Source organism: Prinia subflava, chromosome 4 (genome assembly GCF_021018805.1).
Source record: "Prinia subflava isolate CZ2003 ecotype Zambia chromosome 4, Cam_Psub_1.2, whole genome shotgun sequence".
In the NCBI taxonomy this organism is placed as follows: domain Eukaryota; kingdom Metazoa; phylum Chordata; class Aves; order Passeriformes; family Cisticolidae; genus Prinia; species Prinia subflava.
The window spans coordinates 20,347,379-20,371,494 of record NC_086250.1 but is presented as its reverse complement, the minus strand read 5'-3'; positions in this window follow the sequence as shown (position 1 = coordinate 20,371,494).

Below are 24,116 nucleotides of genomic sequence, written 5' to 3'. Positions count from 1 at the left end.
TAAGAATGGGAAGGAGCTGTGAGACGAATCTGGTGAATGCAGTAATATTCTACAAGGTGAAAAGATCCCTTTAGAAAGATCTTTGTAAGAAGAGGTAAAATGGAGGGCATCATTGTGGGTTCACAGAAAGACCATCACACCAAGATTTTTTTCCTTGAAGCATTCCCTCTGACAGCAAAAGCCGCGGACACAGTCATCCTCCAAGGCTGTGAATCCTGTGGGTTATGTGAGGACACAGCAGTCCCACTAGGGACACACCTCAGTAGTTCCTGCATATGATGGTCTCCCTCCAGCTAAATATTTCCCTATTGCAGGCATGAACCCAATTCCTCTCCCCTTGCTTCATACCCGCTCTTTGCCTACACCCGTGTGGTTGCAAGAAGGAGCTTAGCTCTCTCTGACATTTTTAGATGACCCCTGGACTCTGCAAAGTCCATACAACAGGTGCCATACAGAAAAGCTTCTTTTAGTCTTCAAAGCCTAAGAGACCAAGTCTAATCTCGGAAGGACTTCAAGAACAATACAGGGGTTTGATATTCAGAGTATGAGCTTTTTCAGAAATGCAGTTTATCCAGCCCTTGCCATCAGGTTTTTCTTTTCCATTTTTCTGTGTATTTTCCAGGCTTTAATATATTTTTAAGTGTGGCCTTCAGAGAAAGGCATAAGTAATTCAGACAATGATGTCAGAAAGGGAATTGTTTTAATGGGAAAAGGAACGCAGAAGAAGGGAGATGTATTGGGAGGTAAAGAATACACCCTAAATGAATATAATTCGGTATAGATGAGTGTAGGACCCTGGAGCCCTGGATTCCCAGTCCTGGCCTTTAATCACTGTGTATGTTTTCTTGTCTTAAACCACAAGCAAATCCTAGGCTGCAGATAAAGGTTTCAAACTAATCATAAATGACTGTCAGTCCTTCCCCTTGGCTGGGATAAGGGCTCAAGTACACATACACTAATCTTCCTAAAGGCTCTTTTAAAAACATTCTTACTATTTAAAACCTTGTTCATCTTCATATGTATCTTGTATCTTTGGCTGCTGGCTAGTGGAACCTCATTCTGCCTGCTGCAACTGCATACTGCGGGGAAACAGAGAAGTCCTTCTTCTTGCATAGCTAAAACAATGGAGAAGCAAGATCAATTTATCTCAACATAGTAGCAAAGCAAAAACATCAGACTGCTAGTTTATTCCTGTCAACCTCACTTCAACATTACAAATTACACTTTCTGCCCAGCCAGTCAATCAGGAGCTGTAATGCATATAGGAAGGTGCTTTCTCTTGATGAACAAATATTTCCAGGGTGGGAGGAAGCAGGAGGAACCTGACCAGCTGTCACGGTGCCTTTCAGAGAACTCAGTCTCTCTGCCTGCCCCGGCTAGCTCAGACACCGCAGCAGGCTAAAGGGCACAGCCAGGCAAGTCACGCAAGCCGGCTGATCCCTGTGAGTTCCTGTCCTGTGTGAGGCAATGGAGAATGCTGACAACGACGGAGAAGAAGAAGGGAGAAGCCAGTCCGGTAAAAATGACAGATTCATTTGGGAGTCCCACGAGACCTCCTTACCACCTGCCAGATCTTCGAACTACGCCCCCGAGACGCCTCTGACCTGCCATTTTATACAGCAGTGAAATGGGGCGTAGTAAGGAGGTTACAACCAATGGGCTTCAACCAAAGAGGTGGTATGAACACATTACAGAAACCAATCAGGGACAACAGGGACGGGTTTACACAGACCATGAGAAAAGATTGACAAATAACTGAAGAGCTATATGACTTTGGGGAATTGCAGGATAGTACCAACAGGGGAAAAATGGGGTACAAGGAACATACCATTGTACAATCAACCTGTACAAACCTAACAAACTTATTATGAACTTAATTCCACACCACCACAACCAGCATCACGATCAGGTTAGGAAGATTTCACATGACAAGAAAGACCATAAGACCCTGCAGTGCCAAAAGCAGGAGACAAATGCTGAAGAAAACTCAACAGAGAGTACTGCTAGAGTTCAGCTATTCATTGTATTGCAGAGGGACATTGCTTTTCGTTTACTGTGACCACCTGAAGCATTGCCAAGGAAAGCCCAGGTGATCTTTGCATGCCCTATGCAATCCCCCATGCCTCATCCCTGCTGTTTGCAGCTTTCCCAGTCTGCTCTGGCAGTGGCATTTCTTGTGCTGGGGAATGTGCCTCTGAATGTGTTCTGCCTCTTGTCATAAGGCGGCTGCATCAAGATGTACAGAGGACCATTGTAGCCTTTCAAATGAATCAACTAAACCCTGTTCTATCATGAGTCAGGTTTATCTTCTGTGGGGGAAGGAGAGGGAGGGCTTTATGTAATGTGATAGGACCCATTGGGTCCCCAATGCCGTTGATGAGAAGAGCAAAACATGCTCTTATTTGCAGGAGGTTTTGCCAATAGAATAATAGAATCATCTGCCCTGGGTAGACTGTTCCAGTGTTTGATCAGGAAAGGGAAATCTGGAAACCACTGAACTGGGAAGACAGAGGTGGACTAGGACAGACAAATAACTCTGTGACAATGTTCCCACATCTGCAACTGGAATTTGGAAATCTCAGTCTCACTGTTTCAGAGTGCCTGCAAGTACCTGTGAAACCCACAAGCAGCTCTTACCCCCTGCTAGCCCTGCAAGGCTTTCCAAACACATAGAGAAATAATAATAACAACAGCAGCAAAATTAACCAACACCACCACCATTCAAAATTATAGGACTTCAAATTCAAGTGGTCTGTCTTAGAAAGTTCCAGAAGTCACTATCATACAAAACTTAACTCCTCCCCAGTTAACACATCTACTTTTCCCAGGAGCTTGCATCATGCATTAAAAAATACTGCCCTTTTACAATGAAACCTGTGCTATTAATTATTATTATTACTAATTTTCAATACACATTTTAATCCAGTTAGAGTAAGGCTACCTAACTAGGAGCAGGGTTATCTGTTCTGGAGGTTGTACTGAGAGGGAAAAAACAGGTCTGTGCCTAGGGAACTTTGATTAAAAATCAGTGTTAGTCCAGAGAAACTCCCATATTTTTTTGGTGACAAATGGTGATGTTTGCTCTTAAATTTGCCTGGATCAAAATCTAGCTGGAAACAAGCTGTCAAGAAGCAGTTCTGTGGGTCCTTGCAGATTAGCAACTGCTGTGTGGAGTTGACAGAATTACTATCTTTAGCACTAGCACTTTGCTAGCTCTGTATTCCCAAGTAATTTTTGAGCCAGAAATTTTGTGGAATAGAATAAGTGGCATCTGTCCATTGAGCCATGATCTGAAATATTAAAAAGTCGACACATTTTCTGTCTGATGAGACGGATTTTTGTTTCCCCTGTGATATGGGATTGCCTTTTAAAGGGAGAAGCAAGATATACCAAGCAATGCTAGTGAATTCAGAAGCATCTAATTTGAATTTGCCAAGAAACTGGTGAGGAGAAATTAGGAAGAAGTGGGATAAGCTGCATCATTCCTTCTAAAAAATCAAAAAATCTTTGTTTCTCTTCCCCAGCCACTGAAACTGGGTCTGCCTGCTGCTGCCATCACATAACCATCACACCTAAACACCTGAATGTTCCCTCTACCTTCTCAGGCAGCCACAAAAAGTGGGCAGATGTGCTGCAATGCACAGGATGATTAGACAGAAAAGTTATCAGTGTTAAATAGGTAGTTCAAGTAAACGACTACATAATTTTGTGAACAATGTGTTAGCTTCCTGAAACTTTAAGAGGAAAGCCACAGAAACTATATTGTCTAAACAAAAAACTTTCGAGGGATTGTCTTTCTGTGATCCTTCTTAGAAGGGTAGTTTTAGTGTCAGTAAAAGGGGACTTCTGACACAATGTAGCTTTCTCTGCTACATACACAAATGTGTGTTTGAAGGTAGTACAGGGATTTTCCTATTAATGGCAGCTAACTAATAGATTCTGCATATCTATGGCATCCCTAACTTAAACAGTCACTTTCTAGAATCATGCACGCTCAAAATTTTAGATTAGGAATGTTATGTGATTAATCCTGAAAGCATTTCTCAGTACATTTTCATTTGAGTTTTGAATGTAACAAGCTGCATCATTTTGATACACACCACAATGTTTTAATGTGGCCTCCCTTGGCAAAGCAGAGACGTTGGCTACTGTCTGACCATCTGAAATTTGAACAGACAATCTAAATGAACATCACTATCACCTTTGATCTGGGGGTGACTGACACCTCGCTGTATCTGGCACTCAGAATGGAATAAGATGTTCCAGCTGGTGCTGATAATGTTGTGTTGTGCTTATGCCTGGCAGCTAACTGCTGTCCTTCAGTGTGTTAGATAAAGCTTATAAGGTTGTTGATTTATTAAGAATGGATTAATTATCCTGATAATTAGGTTTTTTTGTTTATATCAAGTAAATGAAATAAATTGGAATGATATTTATTTTATGTTATATTTCTTCTTAATTATTTGATTTCACAATTAAAGTGCATAAAATTGTAGAACAGAAGGACTAGAGGATGAGGTTTTTTTCTCACTCTGGAAATCAGGACCAGGTCTCTGAGGGGTTCTGAAGAATGTAATATCAAGCAATTGTGTGTCCCAATGATAGCATACCCAATGAATCATTGGTTACTCTACCACTTGTGACACTCACTTACAGAGGAAATAAAGGTCAGTTTTGTTAAGATACTTTGGTACCTAACAATGCATAATGAAATTTAGTTTTATTTTTTAGAACTATGAATCTTGTCTGCATTGTTAGGCACATTAGATGTGCAACATCTTTAAAACTCTAGACCAATTAGCCAGAAATGGCTGAGAATTCTAAGAATGCCAGAAAATTTGGGACAGAAATATTTCTGAGAGAATCATGTTTCCCAACCAAAGGAGGTAAATTTTATCACATTTTCAACTACATTTCAAACTTGAACAAGGAGAAAAAGATCTTTGAACTTTCTCAGACTGAAAGATTTGGCAACTCTCTTTTTTTCTTTTCATTTTTTAACCAAATGTCAAATAGGCTGAATTTTCAAAGTGTTGATACTTGGGAGGGAGGGCAAGGTGGGGGGGGGGGGGTGGGGAAGAAGTCTGTTTTTATTCTCAGCCAGCTTTGATGCAATCCCTCTGGCAGCACCAGCAATGCACATCTGTTCTATTTCAGATTTGTAACTCCCCCCCTCTCCATACTGGTAAATGTCCAGCTGGTCTGGAGCTGGATGGATAAATTCAGCCATAAATGAGAAACCCAATTCAGCTAGCCTAGTTCCATATAGAAAAGAAGTAAACACATTGCTGTGTGAGCAATGATAGGATGGATTTGAGCTCAGGCAGGGAACCCCAGGCAATCCCATTCAATCCTGAGTGTAGACAGATCATTGACTAGGGAGCTGGGCAGTGCTGAAACCCCCAACAATCAGTTGTTCAGGAACGGGAATTTTGAATCCCCTATAAAAGGCCATAATAAATCTGGGCTGTTTGTTGCATGATCCCCAGTAAGTCCTGTTGTATGTCTGTCTCCAGCCAACTACTGTAATGTAATAGGCAATGATTATCAGTATGGTGCCATGTAGAGATGCATATATGTACAGAGACTATTTTAGATATATATGTATGTAGGTGTAGATGTCTAAAATACATAGGAATGCATTCCACAACCTGCACAAGAGAAGTCAAAGAAAACCCACAGAAGGGAAGGTGGAATGCCTGTTCAGCAACTCCAGTGTAATATCTGATACTCCTCATCCATCAACGTGCTCACACTCATCACACCACAGCAAACAGAAATGTTTCTGCTGCCCAGGTCATGGTGACCAGAGGCACTGGAGGAGCTGCTGGGATGCTATAGACAGAGTTTGTAATAGTGCCAAGAGTGGTGCTGGTTTTCTTGACTTAGGTTTGCCTCCTGACATGGCTGTTGCACCTTTCTAAAGCTACATAAATGGCATTCCATAGCAAAATGAAAGAACACTGCAAGTGGTAAATAAATATTGTATGACCCTGAAGGTATATGCTCTGCTTCCTTTCCAGATCTATTCTGGTGATTTAGCAGAAATGTTCTGCCAGACAGCTGCAAGGGAATATTACATAATGGTTATGAAAAGTGAATTTTGAGCTCTCTGGAGACCTTCATCCCAGAGTTATATTTGCCCAGCACAGGCAGAGAAATACCCCTGCTAAAAACAAGTCAATGTTCCTGTGAATCCCTCCACACCACATGCACAATCAGTCCTGAGGTAGCAGGGGAAGTGGCTTTGGAGAGAAACAAGTGGACCTTTCACCAGCAGCTCTCTCCTACCCTCTTGTTTGTCCCTGAGAGGAATCAGTGAGCAGTGATATCTGGTCCTTTGTCTGCTTTCACCCAAATGAGGAGGTGAAGGAGGGGATTTCCCTGTGTGCCTGGCCACTGATGGAGCTGCAGCTGGGAAGGAGGTGGAACACATCAGGTGGAAGTTTGAGTGGGAGTGTAGCCATGCCGAGAGCTCAAGCCCAGCCAAAGGGCCCCAACATGCACAGCCAGCAGCAGAATAAGTAGACACAAAGGATTTGGGTCTTCTGGGAGGCACCAAAGTCCTGGCTTGCAGACTGGAAACATCTGTCACATGGCTTTGATTTTGAATGCTCTCTAGGGGACTGCCTGAGGATAAGTACACATGCAACATCACTCACAGGAAATATTTGGGAAGTAATGTATGACTGCAAGGACTGGTCCTCACACAGCCTGAGAACAGGGAGGAGAAAAGAAATTTTGGCAAGTAAATTACTCATCATAAAATGCATTCTTCCTTCCTCCCAACACACACCAGAATTTATCCAGAAGGTGTCTATTGCATGTACAAGAGAGCTGGAGGCTCTAAGGCCTTTCATCAATGCAGGACTGCCTTATTGAGTCATCCTGATGATGAATGCCTGAAACCTGCACAAAAATGCAGTGCAATTACTGCTGAGTAATAGCAGCAGGTGGAGCTTTTCAGTTGCAGCTGGCATGTAAGAGGTGATGGCAAATCAATCAGTATGGAAGAGACCTTGGTTTGGGAGAGAGGGGGAATATGGAGCAGCATTTTTCCTTGAGTAGCCCCTGAATTTAGAGAAGAGAGTACTTAAATCGGTTAAGAGTGTTATGAGTGACTGGAGTCAAATTTATTGTTCACTAAAGCTAGACCTGAAAGGAAATATATCTGAGCTCTGTGGAGCAAAGTGGTAACTACACCTGATTAAAAAAGGAGGAGATAAAAACTTTAACAGAGCAAAGAAAGATGTGAGAATTGAGCATGTATGCTAGAGCAACTCCAAATAATGACAGCAAGTGCAGTCTGCTGATCTTTCCAAGAGCTCTGGGATCTTTGAGGAGGTTGTTTTGGGTGTCATGAGGTTTGTCAAAGTGAAATGCCAAAGAAGGTGAGAGTTTGCACCCTCATTTTCTTTCAGCCAGGATGTAATTTGGTGTTTTGAATGGTTTTCTGCTTCTTTTCTGGAGAACGTGCCTTAACTGTTCAGTCTCTGAAAGAACATCACTGCCTACAGTAAAAAAGGCTTGGATTTCAAGGCTTGGCTGGTACTTTCATGATGATGAATTACCCAACTGTGGCTGACACAGATGTACCAGGGGGGAAAAAGCAACAAAATCATTGTTGTTTCTTGCATGAAGAGGGATTCTTTTTATGTGCTTGAGCTAACCAGTGAGCCCAGCCAAGATTGCAAACAACCAAAGGAGCAGCTGGAGCCCAGTCTGCAGAGGTCGTTATGCTGAGGCTGTCCATGTTTCCGTCACACCCCACAGGCCCTACCAGAGAACAGGAGCAGGGCTAGGGCTCGTGGGCTGGAACAACCCCTGAGATGCTCTACTGTTCACATGCTCCATGGGAAGAATGGTTTTCTGTGTTCTGCCGGTAGCTGACATCCCATTTTGGACAGTCTGGTCTGGAGACTGACAGGAATCTCATCACAATCAGATCCTGGGGTAAATAATAAAAACATATTTGAGGAGAGAACAGGGAAGCAGAGACCATGGATAAAATGGATGCGAGGCCTTATCAATCTTCTGCTTTAAAATGACAGGTGGTACCTTATGATACCTACTGAAAGTTCCTGTGTGTAATAGGGAACATTCTTTTTTCCAGAATTCTGAAATAATCTGGACAATTATATATTAAAAACAGATTCCACTTCCATTCACCTGTGTTTTAGATGTCTGAGCTGTGCATGTGAGATGATATGTCTGGCAGAAACAATAAATGGATTATTTATTTCTCTGTAGGAAAAAGGATTGACCAAAAGCAAAGGAAGCAGAACTTCTCTGCTGCTATAGTGCTGACTGGAAATGAGGAATAAAGTCCCACTTTGTCTGGCAGTGGTCTGCCTTGAGGAGTGCCACCCTGTGCTCAAAGCACCAATGTTGGAGCCTATAGACCTGTGCTTTGGTCCTGAGTTATGCCACAGGCTATGAACTACTTTGGGAAAGTTGCTTCAATGCTCTGCAACACTGCTTTTCTGTATGTAAAAGAGGAGAACTGATAACTAACTGATCTAGAAAGTTATTGCAAGGTTAGTGCTGGTGAATCACCTCAGCACCTTATGATAAAAGTTACTACAGAAATGCTTATTATCATAACCTCAGTCTTCCCCAAAGGTTAATACTGGCAGAAAATAAGGAACTTGCCATCAGGAGTCAGGATGTCCAGATTTAGACAGAGACTATTTAAAGAGCAGACTTGTAGCTTGCATTAATTTTTCATGAATTTCTCTCTTTCTTTTTATTTTTTTATTCTTCTTTCTATCAATTGGGAAAAAAATAGGAGGTGGATGAATGAAGAAAGACTCTTTCCTCAGCTCAATGTCCTCTTCCTTTGCTCCCATATTCACTGCCAGTCTTCTGTCTAAGAAATGATGTGCACATTGACCTATTTTAGGACATATATACTTATTTTCTGGGAGAGATGCATAAGACAGAAGAATACTGGAGGTCTCTAAAGTAATTTCAAACAAGGCATGAGGATACTTATAATTGTCTGACCAGTGCACGAGGAGGGAAACAGTTATTAATTACTAGTGCTTCCCTTTCTTTCTAGCATGAAAATAAGCCAGATATGACTTAATAAAGGAGTAGGTGACAGAATGTGCCAGATGGACAAACTGAAATTGAAATGGCTGACAGCACACCTGGCTCTTGCTGACTGGAAATATTCTTTAGTATTCATGCTGATACTGAGTGAACACAAAGAAATTTCTTCCTAAAACATGTGATAAGAAACCCAGAAGGTTCCTGGTAATGACAAAGTTTGAATCACATATTCTCACTTAAAGGAAACATGGATCCTAAATCACTGCCCTTTCCCTCCAATCTTGCTGGAAGGAGAAATGCTTATTGTGCCTGGCTACAATTACAGCTCAAGGCTGAGAGGTCTGCAGCTGCAGAGGGAGCCCGGGTAATCAGTCCAGCATTTATGTGACAATCCCCCTTGACTACTGCCTTCCCAGGAAAAATAAGACCAAAAACTCTGATCTTCAGCACTCTTCTTGACATGCAGTGAAAGAAAAAAAAGAAAAAAAAAAATCCTGTGCAAGTTTGTTTGTGTTTTGTTCCTATATTAATACCCATTGTGGGAATGGATAGAAGAGGATTAGCAGTGGCTATCCTCTCTTCAATCTAATCTCCTATTGACTGAGAAACATCACATAGGGACATCTTGAAGGAATTAACACAAATTCTTTTAAAACTCTTCAGTGCCTTCTCTTTTCCATTCCCTCTCCTCAACCCCAGCCCCTTCTCCTTGTGCCCCCTGATGCTGAATTTGTGGCAGAGGACATAGCCAAGGAGGAACATGGGTAATCAATTAAGATGCAGACTTTACCATTTGAGATGGATTATCATGGTCCCACTGACACCTTCTGAAACACAAACTCTATCGCATTGCAAATGAATTCGAAGTGGAAGATTAAAGAGGTAGAGAGGCACACAATCTCAACATAGAATTCAATTAAAAAGAAAAAGAAGGGTGAAGAAAAAAGGATGAGAGCGGGAACAGCAGAAAAAAACCTGCCTCACCTGTAGCCAAACTTTACCCTCTGTCCTGTAATTCTTCCAATGAAATCAGATAGGCAAGGAGAATTCAGGATAGTCTGAACCATGACTTGGGTAAATAAACGGGGTCTTGTCAGTTTGAGGTACAATGAAAGCATTTACACACAAAGACACTTCTCTGTTTTCTCTTTAGCCTCCCCAAAAGGATTTCAGAGGCCCAAATGGATTGAATGAATGTGTACTTGTTTGTTACCTGTGGTCATTCCAGGCCAGCAAAGCACTTTGCCATCAGCCCAGGTGAGCACTAGGGGACTAACAGTATTCAGTGTGCCATCTCTTCCATGGCCACGAGCCTCTGAAGTACAAAATGTTTACTCCTCTCCAAGGGGGTTGGTGCTTGTCAGGACTCGTCACCATGATTTTAGAGAAGGTAAATCCACTACAGACTAAAAGAAAAGATGTAACTCTTGTTACTCTGGCAATTTTACAGAATTAGAGTAGATACTTTTTCTGCTTTATTGCTTTTATTCTCATTGCCTCCTTGCCTCTCTTCAAAGGTTGAGATGGAGATCTTTCCTACCCTGTCCAGGATTCCTTAAAAGTCATGGCATGAAGAATATGAAAAATTAGAAGAGATTTTAAATTACTCATGGCCTTTTTTTCTCCTCTCTCAAGTTTTCTGCAATTATTCTGAAGTATTGGTATTTATGAGATCAATACCATTAAGGCATAAGGCTTTGAGATGGAAACAACTAAAACAACTTAGAACTGCGCATAAGTATTATTAATATGTAGGCCAATCCACAAATAAGAGCCCCCAGATCACATTCCCATCTGTATATTTGCTCCCTAGGCTTGTCCTTAGCGCACATCCAAATTCTATATGTGGAAATCAAAGGACATGTAAGATTGAAAGCAGGGAATTAAGCTGGAGTCATATTTTGGATGAGTTTTTACCCACTCCAGCAAGGGCTTTAACTTTCAGCTTAGAAAACCACTGTCTGCTAAAACCTGTCTGCCATTTCTTACTTTCTGAGCAAAATGCATAAGGAACAGTGGAGGGTCTGCTGAGGAACTACACTAATTACACAACTGCCAGAAAAATACATGTCCCCTTTATTTAAAATTAAATTGTTATGTAAATCCCACCACTGGGAGCCTCCGTGTGTCACAGTCTAGAGCGGCTGAGGTACCAGAGGGAAAGAAGACTGCTAGATTTGCTTGCTTCCCATCTGTTTGCTCATGCAGAGCTGGTTAAGGAGCCCTTCCAGCAGAGACAGGAGACAGACACACATAGAAGGTAACAAGGACATGCTGTGGATTCTTTATCGGCCATGGCTTGATTTGATATCTATTTTAGTGCTGGAATTAATTTGATGCTTGTGAAGGGGACAGGCTGTCAGCACTGACAAAAGCCTGCCTGACAGCCAGGAGGCAATGGGTGGGTTTTCTGTACCTAGCCTCTGCCTGGACCCCTGGTTCCTTGTGTGCAGCACCAGCTGCCCTGGTCTCTGTCTCACTGCTATGCAGCCAGCAGCAATCCCGATCCTAAGTTTTTTCATTTCCTAACATTTTATGTGAGGTGCTCACCCAGCCTTTATTGATGGGAAGGGTAGAGGAGGGAGAAAAGAAATGAAAGAGTTATATAACCTGGAAATTGAAAGAAACAATTCTTCTGAGCTACCAAGGAAGTTCAACAGTCCCAGTGCCTTTACCTGGAGTCCCTGGTCTAGTGACTGGTTATCAGTTACTGTTGGCAGTGTATCACTATAACAAGAAACGCTCTCTTTTTCTAGAGCTCTCCTTTGGAAAGTGGTACTGAATTCCTGAGATGATATCTCCTGAAAGAAGGTGCTGAGGAAAAGCATCTACATATGTGCTGTCTGAACTATGAAATAGTTTGTTTCCTGTTTCTGCAGTAAGTAAGTACTTCTACTCTGTGCAGGGCAAAACATTTTTGCTGACTTTTTGTAAAATCAATTTCTCATGTAATTCTGTTTCAGAAAGCCTAAAATGCTTCAGCAGACAGTTCTAGTTTAACCGTTTTTAGAGTGGATTTAAAGGGCTTCCAAAGTAAACACAGTGCTCAAAATTAGACTGAAATATTGTACTTCGTATAATCCACTTTGGAAGGCTCACTCATTACTACAAATATGTCAAATTCTTGCAGCCTCTGGAGGCATATACAAAATTTTTAACAATGCACATCAGTGTAATGACAAATTGCCATTTATAGAGACCTCAATCCAAATGTCAGTTCTTATTCCTTGCTAACATCCCCTCAAGTACTTATGCCTGATTTTACTACCTCTACTTGTAGAGAAGGCAGAAAAGACTTTCCCAGTAATTACCTCCATCAGTGGTGACTTCTAGATTGTAAGGAAAGAGCAATTGTCCTCTAATTCTTGTCCTCTCCCTGCCTTTCTTGTTCAACCCCAGTAGGTAAAAAAAAAGGACTATATAGTGGCCTTCCACATTTTTCTGCTAAAGTTTCACAAATATTTCAGAAACCTGGAAAATTGTCACACACTGTGCTTTTATTTAAAAAAGGGGAAGAATAATTTTACTCTGCCTCAGCAAAAGAGCAGAGAGGAAATACCAATGCAAAAATCCAGACATAATCTATCTTCTTGCATCTGCAGTGATGCATCTGAAAAATAAGGGGCTAGCAAAGGATTTTCTTTAAAATAGGAGCAATTAATAAACTGGGCCAGACATACCCCCAGTCTGGAGGTTTGGCTGCATGGCAGTGTGATACCTCTCTTGTCTCATGATCAGAAGCACACTTATTTAATCAGGCATCACTGGCAGGAAAAGAGAGAAGCTACATCCCATTTTTATTCTACTCCTGTGAATACATTCCCAGGAATACTGATGACCCTTCATAAGAACCATCATCTGCCCAACAGAGAGGGGAAAAACATACAGAAATGAAAAAACAAATGCTTGAAAAGCAAAACTATAAGCCTGCCATAAGCTAGCACACAAGGACATCCTGATTGCAGAACACTGTTTTCCTGTGATGGAAACTGCAGAGCAAAGGAATTCGGGTTTCTACCTACTGCATTTCCATTTCCTAAACAATACCCCGGTACTTTGTTTTGTTTTTTCAAGGAGGCCTCCACACACCTGAAATCCTTCCATCATCCCAGAACTGAGAGAAAAGAAAAGGAGTTGCATGTTACGTATTTCTGTCAGTCCGTATTTCTGAGCATGCTGTTTGGTCATTAAATAAACACAGAACTACACAATACATAGAGCTGAAAAGCACATACAGAGAAGATACCCATGTATTTCTTTACTTTCCTCTACTCTTGTACATTTTTCTCTGCTAGTCCTTTATTGCATTCTGATGAAATATAAGTAATAAGGATCTTCCCCCATCAAAGTTTGTTGTATTACATTAAGAAATCCCCCAATTTCAGAAAAAATAACCCATGCTGGCGAAATCCATCATTACCCTCAGCATGTAATTTTTTTTGTTTCTGGAATACCTGACTGTATTATAAATTCAGACAGCTACCTAAAAAAAAAAAAAAAAAAAAAAAAAAAAAAAAAAAAAAAAAAAATTGGAAATTCAAAACACTGCAGTGTATTGAGGTAGGAAAAGCTACTCAGAAGTAGGCCATTCGTCTGAGGAAAGCTGGGAAAAATGCCAGCTGCATGCCGAAAACACATGCACGTGTGGAAACATCATACTGAGACATTAAGTAGTTCAGCTGTTTTGAAAAGCCTGCTTCTAATTTAATTTTGAACAGAAAATGCCTCAAACTAACTGACTTCTATAAAAAGCTGGAGCCACTGAGACGGGGTAATTACTTTTGCTTTACATATTTTACACATCATGTGGTTCTGCAGAGGTGACTGGAAGGTGTGCAGTGACAGATAGGTAAATAGCTGTGATGTCTTCACACGTCTTATTCTAACTGCTCTTTATCCTTCTGCTCTTTATTCTTCAGTCTTTTGGCTTCCACACCCATGACCTTTACTATCTGACCAAAAAAGACCCTTCTTTTAGAGGATTGCTGCTGGACAAATCAAGGTAGCCACAATAAACTAAATAATAAAAAACTAAATAATAAAACTAAACATAATAAACTAAAATTAGCTACTAGGGTCCCATTTCAGATAGAAGAAAAGAGTCACTTAAAAAAAAATAGTTAAATCTATGAGATCATCTAAAACCATAATATTGCCAAGCAATTTTAACACCTTTAAAGACATTTGAGTGGTCACTTCTCAAGTTAGAACTCTCTGGGATTCCTTGCTATCATGTGTTAGACCCATTTTTTTGCTGACTGAGGAGTTATAGAGAGCATCTTACAAAGTTAAATGAGCAGAAAGTGTATCCATCCTATTTACCTCTTGGCAGCACAGAATTATTTTTATGATAAAGGATCTACCCTTTCCCATCTCCTCCTGCAAATTTAGCATTGTGTTTTGATGTTCCCATCACAAAATAACATGACTTCCTGGCTTCCGTAGCCAGTCCAAAATATCAGAGTTTCGCAGGTTCTTGCTGTCAGGAAATGAAACATTTAGATGATGTGGGTCTTTAGACACACTCCTGTAGCTACAGTGGGATGCATCACAGTGCTGCTGTTTTAGAGGCAGGACGAAGTGAGCAGTCAGAGTTTATCTGCCGTTCTGTTGGGCACCAGCTCACGACACACTCCATCCCTCTTCCCTTTCATTTTTTCTGGATCCACTTTTTGCCTGTTCTTCAGACACATTTTTTACACCAAACCTTTGTACTTGACCAGTTTCCTGGAGTTTTACTTAATTCCCTCTTCTTGAGCTGTTCCTTTTCATTACATGGGTGTACCTGTCCTCTCAGCAAAGCCTTTCTAGCAAAAAAACCTTCAAAATTCCTCAACTGCTTTGCATTTTCCCCCACTCCGCTTGACAACAGTGTGCCTGCCTTTCTAGTTTGGGGATTGCACCACTACCAAAGCACCCGGCTTTCACAAGATTTAGGGATCCTCTCAAGCAAATAATTAACTGGTTACACAAAATTTTGGTAGATTTAACACTCAAACTGTGATAATATTTTCCATTTTAAATGTCCAAAGGATTTAGTCAGGCTAAATAGGTTTCTAATCCCTTTGTCTTTCAGGAACCTAAATTGGGTACAATGTATATTTGTAAGGGGAATTAATGAAACAAAAGGGCCAGCAATTGTATTCTATTCAAAGCATAGAAGGAATAATACCCACTTACTGGGACTTATAAAATTTCTTCACAGGCATGTTTTAGGAAAAAAAAATAAATTAAAAAAACCCACCAAAACCATTCAGCTTTCAAAACTGAATAAAATCAAATAAATTTATAAAGTAACAGATTTTTTTTTGCCAGAAGGTTATATCCATTTTCTCCTTTTGAAAGACAATAAAAATTGCATTATGATTATGATTAAATTTATTCAAAAAGGAAAATCCTTGTTTGGTTGAAATATCACTTTTCATTGGAAAAAGCTTCACAGTGAAAACCCACTAATCCCATATACATTTTAGAACAAGTAATGTGAACATAAATGGGTTATTAGTTACAGCAGTTTTTAGGACCAAGTTTAACCCTATTATGATCCATGGAATTTAAAAAACTTAAATAAAAATAGATGTGGAAGTTGCCTTTGTGTTGCATTTTTTAGCCATGAGACAAGTGCCACGAATTCATACCTGGCTGTCATTCAGAGACGCAGAAAGACTAGAAGTGTTGAATTTCATTTTTACTTGTATTTTGTTATGAGAGGGAAACACTCTATTTTTAGTCATAATTTCTCCCAATGCATGTCCTTTTTTTTCCTATTTTAGCCAGGACTGACGTTTGCCAGTGCAGCCCCTCTAGCCAGGTATCTGCAGGCCATTTCAGACCAGGAGTTCAAACACGCTGCAGGCTATGCAGTGACCAGCTGAATGAACTCACATCTCCCACACAGCCAGTACCTTTAAAAGTACAAATGGAACTTGTGACAATTCAGTGTCTCAGACTGTGCAGTTTCTTCAGCATTTGCGAGCCCAAGTCTGTAAAAGCATATTTTCAGAGCTGACCTTTTCCCAGCTATTTTCCCAGCTTCCTTGACACTGTGTGAAATAAAACATTTTCTTGTATATTCTGCAGCCCTTGGCTCAGAGGGGGATTATAGAGCATGCAGCTCCTCTCAGGGCACGGACCTGCTTGGTGCTGATGCACCAACACAAGCTGTGATAACTTGTGGGTTTAGGGGCAGTGATTCTCTGTTCAATTTACAGTGTTCCAGTCAAGATGACAGTTGTCATGAGACAGAAGACGTCCTCTGGTTGCATGCTGATTGCAGGCAGCAACAGGGACCGAGGGGTAGAACTTTGTGATTCAGACCCATAATGAAGACAGAATAAATAACTTTTCTGTGCAGGTATTCAGTTTCATTCTAGCTTCAAACAGAAGCAGGCTTTGCAGTGCCGTCTGCCTTCCTGTACATGTGACTGCCCACTGGTGCCTATGACTAAGATACCACTGGACCTTTGAACCTGTCAGCACAGGACAGCAGTGTTGAAAATGTAGGGTGCCTCTATTGAATGACAATTACTAGATACCTGCCAGCTTCAGCGCTTCCTTACAAAGTCCACTTTTCCTCATAAACTGTACTTAATAAATTAATTTTGCTTTGCTTTCCCTCTCTTCGGAAAATAGGTTGCATGATTTATAGACAATAGAATTTCCACTGTCTTCAGAATAGGTATTTTAAAATGTTTAAGTCAAGGACTTTTGTCCCAAGAAGAGGCTTCTGCCATTGAATTCTGACAAAACTGTTGCTTTCACCAGGAAACAGCTGTCAAATAGAGATTTGTCTTACAAGTAGAAAAATAAATGATAATTTGCTAGCCAGCAGGAGGATACCAGAGACCAGGATTCATGGGCTGAACCTGGGCCAAACCTGGGCATGGGAGGGAAGTGTGGTGTAAAACTTACAGACAAGACTGAGAACATGACACTTGATTTGAAATGCATCAGCTGACATCAGCTAAAGCAGTTTGCAAGGTGAAAGATCTACATTGAACCCCCAAAGCAGCCTTAACTATCTTCATCCATAAAGGGACTTTGCAAGAGAAAAAAGCTAATAAGGCCTGTCTGGTGGGCACTTTTGGAGATGCAAGATTTTTGATCAACAAGAATGACTGCAAAGGGCATGGAAATAAAAGGAGTGATCCGTATGGGTATTATCCAGCCAGCACAAAACACTCTCATTACAGCATTCTGAATGGGAACTCTCACTCTGCTGTAATTCTAAAGCCGTGCCAGCCTTACTGACAAGTTCGTTAGTCAGTCTGTGGACCCCTGGGTAAAAGTCAGACCCATGTGAGGGACTTCGTCATCCAGACAGTTTCCAAGCAGTTACAGAGACTTATAAGATCTTTTGTTACACCTGATGTGTTTTTGTGTCTGCATAACATATATTCACATGCTCTATGCTTACACGTTTGCAATACACACTTGATTTTGGTAAGTCCCTTGAAGTCTAGAATAATGGGATGATGCCCCTTTAGCCAGCTTGTTGTGCTTTCCAATTGTTATATTTCATTCAAAGCCAACAGTCTATGTCTGTACATGTGTAGAGCCAGACCTTGTGCTGCTGAACATTGCTAACAGACTTGGGCATTTGTCTCCTACTGGGTCCAAGGGGTTCACTCATGCTCTTTGAGAGGAAGAAACATTACCAACACTCAACTCACTCCCTGGAGAGAAACAATAGTCTCTGGAAAAGCACTGAGAGATGTGGCAGGCTGGGGCTGCCTGGGCAGCAAGCCTCATCCACAGGCCGTGGGGAAGACCACTTCTTTGAAACGCTAAAATGCTTTCATAAAAAAAAAAAAAAAAGTCTCATGATGCAGTTTAGAAGTAATTTGGCTGCCCTCAAAATGAGCATCTACTCCCCACCCTACTGTCCAAAGCCTTAGGAAAAGCAATCATAGGGAACTGAGTGCCATTTCTGGGGAATGATCATAGCACTTTAGGGACCAGCTTCTGCCTGGAAGAGATGGTTCAGATTTGTTACACATTTTTCATTTTCTTCTCCCCAGAATAATGACTTTATCAGCTTGTTGGACTTTTCAGCCTTTCAAATTACACGGAGTTTTCATTAATACCTTAACAAAAAAACCTTTTTTGGTTCAGGTTCTAAGTTTTATTCAGAAATAATAAGCTTCTACCTATTGCAGAATGTTTAAGCTGAATCTAGCAAAACCAAAAAGCCTCAAAAAACTTGAAATTTCTCATTCTTATTTTATTATTTTTTTCTTATTTTTTAACTACCTATATCTTTAGGGGAAACGTAAGTGTATTGTGAAGGAAAGTGTTATTTTCTCAAATCAATTATCATAAAGATACAGGATGACTGGATATTGATTTAGTTGAGGAATTCTACAAAATTGGTATGTTTATTATCAACAAAAAAATCCTGATTTTTTTCAGGCATGCAATTCTTACTCCTACTCCATTTAGCCATGGGCCAAATTTCATTTTGAGCCAGTTTTACCCATTAACCACCATTGGCCTAAAATATATGCTTAACTATTCAACTGGTAGGCAGTTTGGACTGGAATGCACACAGACTTTCCCTTGTCTTAAGAGACTGATATTAAATACTCTAGTCTGAGAAAAAATAAATTGTGCATGATAATTTCAGTTGAGCTCCCTATTCACAGAGCCCCCTTAAATTTTTAAATATTTTCAATATCTAAACACAGGGAACAGAGAAACACAGTTTAGCTGGTGATGAAAGGGCAACAGTAAAGAAAGGTTATACCAAAGATAAAGACAGAAATCATCAGTTGTGTTTCTTCAGTATCTCTGATTTTGAGCCCTGAATAAAGGTGTCTTTAACCCCTTTCTTGAATTTTCTACTGGCAAACAATATGTGTAACTTCTTGTGATCTTGCTATTTCTCTATATGACCTTAGGAATCTCACCTCTGCAAGTTGTGTTCTACACTGCTGAAAGAAACAGGCCTTCTTATGCTAATAGCCACTCTCACTCTTTCCAGGATTTCATCATGAGCAGCAGTGGTGACAATCACTGTCTTTCATTTGCCAATAAACAGCTTTTAGGCTGCTTTCTGAAGACAACCATATTTGTGCAATTTTACTTGGCATGTCAACTTGTTTGTTCTCTCCATGCATCTAACATTCCTAACTTTTGAACTCTGGCTGATTTCAGCTAGATTACCACTCATCTGAAATATTTTAAGCTCATTTAAACTGCTGTTGATAGTCTTGAAGAGAAATATATTGTTGGTATCCAAAAAGGAGAGAAATGTGAAGGGTGTAATTTCTGAAGAGGAAAAGTCAATTGACCTTCACATCTTTAGAAACCAATCCAGAAAAGTTTTATGGGTAAGTGCCTTTGATCTGCCACTCACAGGAAGACTTGCTGAAGGCAGACTCAGCTTTGCTCACTCGTGGAGTAATGCAAAGTCTCCCCAAACAATTCAGCTTCTCCAGCCCCCTCTCTGCCCCTTACATTTGCATCCCTACTCTGTTGTGCACATACAGCAGCATTCTCAAATTGCTGATTAATGTAGCCAGACTAAAGATGTTTCCCTGTAGTAACTGCCTCACTTTCTACCTTTTCTGTCCTTGCAGGCTTGCAGGTGATGATTTCAAACTACCTGTGCATATCTTGCTGCTTTAGGTTTCCTCCAAGGCTAATAGCTTCCAGAAAAGCTTCCTCTTTTCTAGTTAATTTAGGCTTTTTTGAGCAGCTATAAGCAGGAACTCTGACTCTCTCTGAAGCTGCCAAAGGCCCTTGGCCATACTTCTCTGCAGTTTTTCCTCAGATCTAAATGTTATCAGTGTGCAACAGATTTTACAGGAGACTATGTTTCCCAGGGAAATGCCCTGACTTCCCAACACATGCCAACTGACAGTTTGCCAAAACCATACCCTAAGGCAAGAATTAAATGTAGGCAAATGTAAGTGCCCTGAGAATTTCAGGCCAGAAACAGAGGACACAGCAAGCAGACAAGAAAATATTTGATGTCAGCAAGAAAAAAGCTCTCTAACTGATGGGAAGGGTTTCCATTGTAATGGAAATTTGCTTCTTGTGCAGATGTAAATCCCAAAGAAAAGACTTACTCCTCCCTTGGCTAATGTAAATATAGCCTTTCTGTCAGCAGTTTAAACTCACCTGAGTTTAAAGCCCTTCCAGAACTGTTTGGCTTTTCAGGAGGAGAGAAAACAGTCTCAAGACCAATAGTGATGGGGCTTTTGGGATCCTTCAACTCTAATCTACGCTCTGAGCTTTTCTGTTCCCTAAAGACATACACATGTGTAACTATTCTGCCCTCCTGCTATTGCCAGAATGATTGTTTATACATTTATCTTTGTTATTAGATAATTATGATCTGGTATCTTAACAGGAACATCATTAATTCCCAGAAACTGTAAAAATAGCTCTCTGACCCTTGATCATCTTGAAATTTTTCACCTGTTTGTTGTATTTTTAGATAAAACCTATAGGTATTAGTTTTATTTTTAATATGAGAAAATATACATCTTCATTACAGTTTAATAATTAGCCATCCCTTCAAAAATTTTAGAAGCAATAAATGTTTGACAACACACAAAATGTCAAAAATACAGCAACCATGTAAATTTTATCGTCTTTTGCCCACCACTTCATGTAAAGCAGAGCAGAATTCAAACTTCTTGTGGCTTTCATATATGGTCTCAGTGTTTTAGCTCTGCAGTGGTTTTATCTGCTGCACTTCACAAAGAAAGATACTTTGCTTTATTTCAGATGTGATATTCAGAAAACCCTTGGCACTAAGTCTTTGGACAGTTCTTCAGCTGTTCCAGGAAAGCTTTGCGACCTGAGTACATGTTTTTGAAGCTTAATAGATCAGCATGTCCAAACCTAAGCTTCCTCTCAAATGCATTTTTTTTCTTGCCAAAGTCCTTTTAAAAGTGCAGTGTCCCCATCAGGGTGATCTTTTCTCTGCTCTTGCAAAATCTATGAAGCATGCCCCATCAGTGATGCTTTTCAGCCTCCCTCCTTTCTTCAAATTTTCAGCTACCTCAGTGATGTTTAAACCCTGTATCTCAGCATTCCAAGTTCCCTGAATTAGGGTAACTTAAGGCCTTTTCAGCTCTGGACTGGGAGTAAAGGATATTGTCTAGAGCAACTGAAGAATGTTTAATAATACATTTTTCTGTCTCCCTGCACTACATGTACCTTCTCCTTTGGTCAAGTATTTAACCACAATCTTCTTGAATCCTTTATGACAGTAGTAATGAATAGCATGTCAGGGAGTTTTCCCTTTCTCTTTGCCAAATTCTTATATGTTGTCTGTCCCATAGCTCTTCTAGCACTATCCATAGTTCCTGTCCCAATGTTCCCTTCCCCATCATTCCCATTCTCTAACCAAGCCCACAATTAGCAGCTGACAGGGCTATCTCTCAAGGACAGTTTTCATTTTCCTCAACCCACCACCACCTAGTACCATCCCGTTTTTCTTCAAGGACAGGGATTGTTCTCAAAGTAAGTATTTCTGGTAATTCACTTTGTTTTCTTCACTGGACTGGATACCTACCTGAGGTAGGGATTCCCTCTACGTGCAGCCAGGTTATACCGTTAGCCTGGTGACAAGGCTTTTCACTTAACTCCACAACTCACCTTGCTATAAACCTGTGAGAATTGCTCCTTTTTTCATCCCTCCAAAAGTTCAAAAACACCCAGGCTAGCAGATGGACCTGTGTGTTGACACCAGTGAGCTGAACCTTGACCCTGCTGCTACCAAAACAATCATTCTGCCATTATTAGCATTGATCAGTGAGGAGGCACCCCTGGTTAAACACTGAAAAACTAATATTGGGCTCTCAGAAACCATCCCTAATGATCTTTCCCAACCCTCCAGAAAAATCTCATTAGCAGCAGCAGAAACCCTAGGGCTGTGCAGAACACATCCAGCATCTGTCAAAGGAGACCATTAGTTTGCCTCCTGATGAAAGAGGCCCATGAGTCACAGTGGAGGAGTCACTTGGGGGCCAGCAGAGATTTTGAGAATAGTGAGAAAGGACATCTAAGCAATCTAAGTGGAAACCCAGCAGCAACAGAAAAGTCACAACAGGTGTAGCTGTAGACATTCTGAATGGATAACAAACAAGCAGAGTGTCAGGTTTAATATTTTTCAGCTTTTGAGGTAGAATGCCAGTTTAAGTTAATTTGGAGGAAATATCAGCATGCAGTACAAATTATCTCTGCTACATGATATCTCTTCAAAGAGAATAGTTCATCACCTTTGGTATGAACTTGGTCAGAACTTGCTCAAAGTTATTCTTTCTCATTGGCAAAAGCAATGATTTTACTTTTCCAGTGAGTAAAGGTCAAGCAGGAATTATTCTGCCCTTATCCCCTCAGTGCAAAACTAAAACATCCAAATGAACAGATGTCAAAATATCTTCAGGATATTGTGAATACACTTCAAATTCTTTTGTTTCAGACTATATCCAACGAATGTAGCTAGACATGCTGCACCAAAATCACACTTGAAGTTTTAACCTAGGTGTCTTTTGCATTTACATTCCTTGGCTACCCTTATTTTTAATGATGCTGAGGAACATTTAAGATATTCAGCTGCTAGCATGGCTCCATTCTCACCCTCTACTTCTCTGTCAGAGTCAGCCTTCATCTTTTCCAGGAAAGCAATTCTTGCAAAGTGCCAGGTATGCTCAGCTGACATTTAACTGAACAGAAATTGTGCTGTTCAATCTCCTGAAATAACTGCACAGATCTTGTTAGGACTTTCCAGATATACTGACCTACAATGGACTAATTGGAATTGGGGCAAAACCCTTACATTGATTTGGCTTGAGCTAAGCAGGAACAAGAACAAAATTTTTCAGAGATGATGGCTATCCTGAGAGTGCTTGCTTCTTATTCTCCTATCAGATAAAATGCTCCTATAATTTGTATTTTGTTGTTGATCTTTTTGGTTTGGGGTTTTCTGTTGGTTTTGGTTTTGGTTCTGGTTTAGTTTGTTTTTTGTGGTTTTTTTTTACGTAACAGCTACCTTGTCCCCAGCCAACAGAGTGACATTAAGGCTGAATATTGTACTGCCCAGTTTCAAGATTTTTTAAGTCTCACAATCTGGTTTCTTGTCATCTTACCTAGCTTTCAAACAAGAGAAGGAAAAAAAATATGCTTATGAAATCTAAATGCCAAAAAGTCAAATAAAAGGAAACCTCACATTATTTTGGTCCCAAAATTCAGCTGCAAGATATTCAAGGAAGATTTAGGACTGGTGATATCTGCTGACTTTCCCTAGCTCTTTCCTTGCAGAGTCTGTCACCTGTAAGTGCAACACAGATTCACAGAGTTATCCTTGGTCGTTTATACATGGTGTTCACCTCCCAGACTTGCCTATTTGCAGATGCAGAAAGTAAGAGGATATGGCTAACAGCAGAAGAACATTAAATAAATCACAGGTATCTTAGACAGTCCATGCCCTCTTCATCTGAAGAGAAGAGCATAGGATACAAACCTGGTGCATACCTTCTCCTGTTTTGGAAGTCCAAAGAAGGGGTTTAAACCTGCCAACAGTAATTAGGCATTTTCTGATCCCAGATGCATCTCTATCTACACCTGGTGACAAATATTCCTTACCTTAGGATGACCTTGCATGTTCCAAAGTTGTTGCTAACATCAGCGGAGTTCTCCATTTCATGGATACACGGAGGTCTTGACCTCTTGTTCTCCGCTATGTCATAGAATCATAGAACTGTTAAGGTTGGAAATGACCTCCAAGATCATCAAGTCCAACCATTTATCTAACACTGCTATTTTCAGCACTAAATTATGTTCCCAGCTGCCACAACGAGGTGCTTTTTGAACATTTCTGAGAAATGGTGATTCCATCACATCTCTGAGCATTCTGTTTCAGTACTTGACCAACCTTTCAGTGAGGGAATTTTTCCTAATACACAATTAAACCTCCCCTGGTGCAACATGAGGCTATTTTATCATCCTGTCACTTGCTACTTGCAGAAGGTATGAGCTACTGATTTAGCATGAGTGGGTCAGACTGCCCTGAATGCCATGAGCATAGCTATGCACTTAGCAGGCTG